Source organism: Mustela nigripes, chromosome 8, assembly GCF_022355385.1.
Source record: "Mustela nigripes isolate SB6536 chromosome 8, MUSNIG.SB6536, whole genome shotgun sequence".
NCBI lineage: Eukaryota > Metazoa > Chordata > Mammalia > Carnivora > Mustelidae > Mustela > Mustela nigripes.
Window position 1 is genome coordinate 12,266,887 of NC_081564.1, and position 6,057 is coordinate 12,272,943.

The following is a 6,057-nucleotide window of genomic DNA, read 5'->3' on the forward strand; positions in this document are numbered from 1 at the left end:
TTCTCTCCTCTCATTTTTCATGGGTTGGAAGCTAGCATTCCATTTTGGTTATTTTAGTGTCTACCCTTAGATTATTAGTTTGTCCCCTTGGCTTTGAGCTAATTGCAGACTGAGTTAATCAACATCGTTCCCTTCCTTCCAGGCAATACACAGATGCAACACATTGTTATTCAAATCATCCTGGGACAGTATTTCTTTTCACGTGGTTTTATGCTCTCAAAATACTCATTGTTTTATACGATTATTTCATTTAGATATACCTACCTTTTTATTTCTGTCCAGCACTTCTCCCCATATTCCAGCTTCCTCCTCTTGCCCTTCGTTTTCTTCTTCCTACAGTACAGACATTCACAATTGTTTTAGCATGTCAGTTGATGACAAAAAGCCTTTCTTTTGTGTATATGAAAATGCAGATCTCAGCCCTCACTCTTGATGGACAGTTTTGCTGGGTATAGAACTCTGGGTTGTCAGTTACTGTGTTCTCAGCACTTTGAAGATGGTGACTTTTATCTTCTATTGTTGCTCTCAAGAAGAATGATGTCAGGCCTTTGCTGTCATTTTTTTAGTTGATGGCAAAATTTCCTTTGTCTCTGTGTTCTGCAGTTGTATTCTGATATGGGTTTATTTTTGTTTATCCTGTTTGGGGATAGTTGTCCATCTTGAATCTGAGGATTCATGTCATTCATCAGGTATAAAAAAAATACTCTTTGAAAACTCAAATTTTCTCTGCTCTCTCCCACTAAAATTCTATTGCATGCCTGTCAGATCTTTTCATTCCAACACCAAGGTCCCTTAAACTCTCTCTCTCTCTTTTTTTTTTTTTTTTTTTTTAAATTTTCTGTCTGTTGGTCTCTTTGGGTAGCACTCTGGGCACACTTCTCTTCTCATTCACTAACATACTCTTCATCTGTCCTATTTACTCCAAACACATGGTCATTGTTAAGTCTGCTGCTAAGTGTTGTTCTATGCATTAATTTAAAGAACTCATATATTATAATATCAAAACTTTGTTTTTAATACTTACATTATATTGATATAATTAGTTGTTTTCTTTATAATTTATTTATTAGTTAAAGCATTTAAGAACAGCACTCCAAGAAGGGAACCCTAGGCTTCTGTCAATGGCTCAAAAAGTCATGGCACAAGGAAAGCTGAGATGCTGGGTTTTATTTATCATCCAAAGATTTTAGGCATTTTGTAAGCATAGAATCTTTGGTTCGGTAGTTCATGATATCGCCAGGAAAAAAAAAAGGGCCAAGTTACTTTTGGAGATGCTGACGAATCTCCCCAACCCTTCTGGCCCTGAGTCCATGGTCTGGCAAGATGGGAAATAGAGTCAGGAAAGCTGCAAGCCTTAGCTGCCAAATGAGTCTTTTCTCAGTTTACCCCTGGCTGAACAGGACATCAGACTGGAGATAATCGGCACAAATGAAGAAGATAACGTGACAGGTACTCAAAGATGTTTCCTTTGGAAGGAACCTTTCCATGACTGAGAGAGTGGAGAATGAGCAGGGATGCACTCATGCCAAGTTCCAGGAGTTGGTCCAGGTGCTGAGAGAGAACCAGGCTGTACGGGGTGTGGAACCCACCTCTGGGGACTTCACAGTCCAAAAAGGGACAGGCCCACTTTCACTTAATAGGGAAAGTGGGGCTCTCAAATGCTTCCCAGTTGTTGGCAAAAGTAACATGCATCCAGATGCAGGAGCACACCTGTCCCAATTCTTCATGGTTTACAAGCTGCTTTGATGCTTACAGGAGTCCATGAGTCCCCCTTTTACAGAGGGGAAACTGAGGCTCCAAGGGTAAATCATGTACCTTTTCTGTGCTTCAATGTCTTCTTATGGGCCAATGGGGACAACAGTGGTACCTACCTCCTGAGGCTGGTGTGGGAATGAACTGAGTTGATATGCACACAGCCATTACAGCAGCATAGCAGGTAACAGAAGGAACAGGTACGACAGGAGCATTGGTGACTAATGTCATCCCCACCTCACATCAGAATCTAGCCTCCCCTGCACCCTCATCCCTCCACTACCACACCGTTTCATTTTTGTCATAGCACTTATCTCTGACACCATGTACTTATTTACCTGTGTGCTCATTTATTTATATGTTCCCATAGATCCCATGTGCCAGGAGGCAGGGACCTCGTCTGTTTTATTCTCTGGGTGCCCTGGACATGGTGGCGCCTGAGAGCTATTTCTTGAATCTGTAAGCAGCTGAGAAACTGGCGGGGGCTTGATGTCAAGGAATCCCTGACTAACTTTGAGCCACAGGCCAGCTACTCACTGTAAACTACAGAAAATAGCTTCAGGGATGCCGCCGACCTCATCAGCCACAGGCACCCTTACGGTCAAGGCCACCATGCACAGCCCTGCCTCTTCCAGCAGCGTCATCATCCTGCACTACCATTATTTTGTGCTCCCAGTACACTCTGCTGGGATCTCTACTTCTAACACCTATTGGCGATTATGGATTTCCTGGACGGTAGGGAAGATTCTTTAAGACAGGCACTAAACTCATCAATCTCCAGTGAGTGCCAGCCATCTAGAAGATCCTTAGATGAGTGAATGAATTATAAGTGACACCAGAGTGGAGTTACCAGATACAATAGAAAACACCTAGTTTAATTTGCATTTCATTAAATAATGCATACCATTTTGGTATAAGTATATCCCAAGCATGGCATGGGATATACTTATGCTGAATAGCCGCTGTTGCTTATCTGACATTCAAATTTAAACTAGACATCCTGGTTTGTTTGTTTAATTTGCTAAATTTGGCGACCCAATGGCAAAGGCACCTGCAGCGAGGGACGGGAAGGGGTGACAGAGGTCAAACCTAAATGTAGGCCTGGGCTTGCTGGGGAGGTGAGCACAGCAGGCAATACAGTAGCAAGAACACTGGAATCTAAAACGTGTTCTCGATCCAGAGAAGGTGGCAAGGTCCTGGGGTCAACCCTTCTGCCTCTGACTCTGTAAAGGGACATCAGGGCATACTTGGGGAGGATGGTTGCAGGAGGGGAGGGGGAACTGTTGGGAGATCACTCTGGTTAAGGAGAAGCTCTCATTTCATAGGCTGGCGCTCCTGCGGGCTTATAAAGTTCCTCAAGAAAGGTGTGTGTAGCTGAAAACACATGCCCAGAGGCTAGTTCCCCTGGTCTTCCCCCAAGATAAACATAAACTTGAGAGATAAGCAGGGGCAGGACACATTTTCTTATAATTAGGAAACAACGCTTTCTTCCAGGATTAAAAAACAAGCAAGAGAAAGAAAAACTGCCCCACACAGGTCCACAGAATTTGACAGATTTTTAAATTTAACTCCTTACTATGGAAATTTCCCAACACAAAAGTAGAGAGAAGAGTGTAACAGGCCCCCATGTATCATCGGTCACCTAGATTTAGCGATTATCAACACTTTGCCAATTTCGTGGGACCAATGTCCTGTCGCTTCACTTCCCCCCCAAACAAACATGCTGGTTTCCCCTAGAAATATTTTGATAGCAAATCTCAGACATCGTATTGTTTTATTCCGCTGCATGACTTTTAAGGCGTTGCAAACCCACTGGCTTTTCTCTGAAAGAACCGTAATCCCATTTTATGTATCTGGAAACTGAGGTCCAGAGAGGAAAAGTTCTTGCCCAAAGGGACAGAGGGGCACAGTGGGGCCAGCACCCAGCTGCCAGGACCCGAGGTCCTGAGACTCCATAAGGCTCCAGGCTCAGCCCACAAGGGCACAGAACTGAGCCCCCAGCCAGCCCTCCTCCTCCTCTTCCCCAAGGCAGGGCTCCAGACAACCAGACTTTGATCTCTGCCAGGGCCGAATTCCAGATGGACGCCTCGCCAGCCTGCTAGGGCCGGGCGATTGATGGGGTGTTAATGATGTCAGGGTTTACAGACAAACTCTAGGCTGGGGCGGGGTGCGGAGGGCCGATTGTCAGCCGTGATGGGAACCAGACACCTCGGCACCGCCAGCTCACGGAAGAGATGCAGGGCAAGGAGAAGGGCCTGGTGGCTTCTCACACCAGAGCAACCAATAGAATCCAGAATCAGGGGAAGGCAGGTGGTGCCAGATCCTCAAGGATCTCAGGGTGGCCCCGGAAGTCAGGGGTGTACAGAAACCCCTCCACGGGAATCTCGTGGGCAGGGCTCCCGGCTCAGAGTCCAGGGTCAGCCACTGAGAATCACCACACTCCATCTTTCCCTGTCGAGGGCCTCAGGTTGCTCATCAATAACATTAAGAAGGTGTGACCAGATCAGAGTTCAGCAACATTTTCTGTGAAGGGCTGAAGAGTAAATACGTCAGCTTTGCCAAATATACATGCTCTTTTGCAATTACCGGATTCTGTCATGGTAGCGTGAGAGGTGCCATAGACAAGATCCAATCCAGTGGGCATGGCTGGCTGCCAATAAAACTTTATTTACAAAAGTAAGCAGTGGGCCAGATTTGACCTTTAGGCTATAGTCTGTTGACACCCTTGAACTAGACAGTCACAAAAGGTTCTTTGAACTCTGAAAAATGTGTGAGTCAGAGATTAGGGTTCACAAACTCATACAACTTTGGGGCCAGGCAGATAGATAACATAAAGGAACACAGTAAAAGCCAGTGTAAGACTGACTAAGGGTTACCACTGGAGAGCTCGTGCCTTGCCCAGAAGGGTGGGGTGCCCTCTACTCAGTTCCAGCCGACGTGGTCAGGTGGAAACCAATTTGCTCCCAGATGTGAATGATAGGTCAAGAGAACTTAGAAATCGACTTTTTTGGGGGGTGGGGAAGAAAGTGAAATACATTTGAAAATATTAGTTATGAACTCAAACTTAACAACAACAACAACAACAACAACAAACCAGTGTGTGGCCCAGCACATGTGGCCACAGGCCAAATGAGGGCCCAAGGGCCACCCATTGGCAAACCCTGCCCTACACTGCAGTTTCTACACTGCAGAAACAGTGTTAGTGATTCACAGAAGCCCAGAGATTATGTGGGGGATCACCTCAGTGAACTGGTTGTTTTCTTCCACACTTGGAAGTCAGACGGGAAGGTCAAGAACACTAGTAAGGGAGGATCCTGGCCTCAGCTCCTAAGCCTTTGTAAGCTTTGGAGACCTTTAACCAAGAATCTCCTTGCCAGGGTATTTGCCTCAGGCCCAGAACCAGTGACCTGCGAGGCTTCGTTGCCTAGGGGTGAGAGGGGGATGCAGATCCTCTACTTGGGAGGAAGAAAGCCAGAAAGTTCCTCCAGTCATCTGATCTATACCCGCAGATGGCCAACCAGCTTGGGCTCCTGGAAGCTTTGCCCCTCTGAAGCCGGACCCTCAGGAAGGCCCGTTCTGCTCTGGAAACCACTGTCTTCCTGGCTGGGCTGGAAGGGGCCTGGGTGGCCGGCCTGTTAGGGTTCATTGCCAACTGTCTCTGAGTCAACATCCAGACAAGATGAGGGATTCTAGAAAGGGCTACAAGAGGCATGAGGCAGAATAAGCATATGTGTGCTGCTAGCCCAGGACAGGGATGTTTATTTTTATTTGGTGGTGGTGGGGGGAGGTTATGGCCTATAGGCCTGGGAGCCATTAAAAAAATGCCTATTAATCTTCCTGTTGGTCTCAGAGGGTAAAATTAGAGCCAGAAATGAGTCTGGAGCTCAAAGGACATGGGAAGGATCCGACAAAGCTCGCCCGTGTGAACTGCAGAGGAAGAAAAGATGCTTCCCGCCACTACCCCACACGAGTTACCAACCGCGTCCTGGTTTTTCTTCCTTGCGAAATCAGGTTTACTGAGGTATGATTTTTCAAAAAATGCATGCCTTAGGGTGCAGTCCTGTGCAAAACAGTATGGGGCGTCTCAAAAAATTATAAATTGAATTACCAAATGAACCAGCAATTCCACCTCTGGGTATATACCGCCAAAGAATTGAAAGCAGGGTCTTGAAGAGGTATTTCTACACCCATGTTCCTGGCCAACTCGATTCACAAAGGCTAAAAAGGTGGAAGGAACTTCAGTGTCCGTGACTGGGAAAACAGAATGTGGTGTATCCAAACAGTGGAATACTATTCAGCCTCATA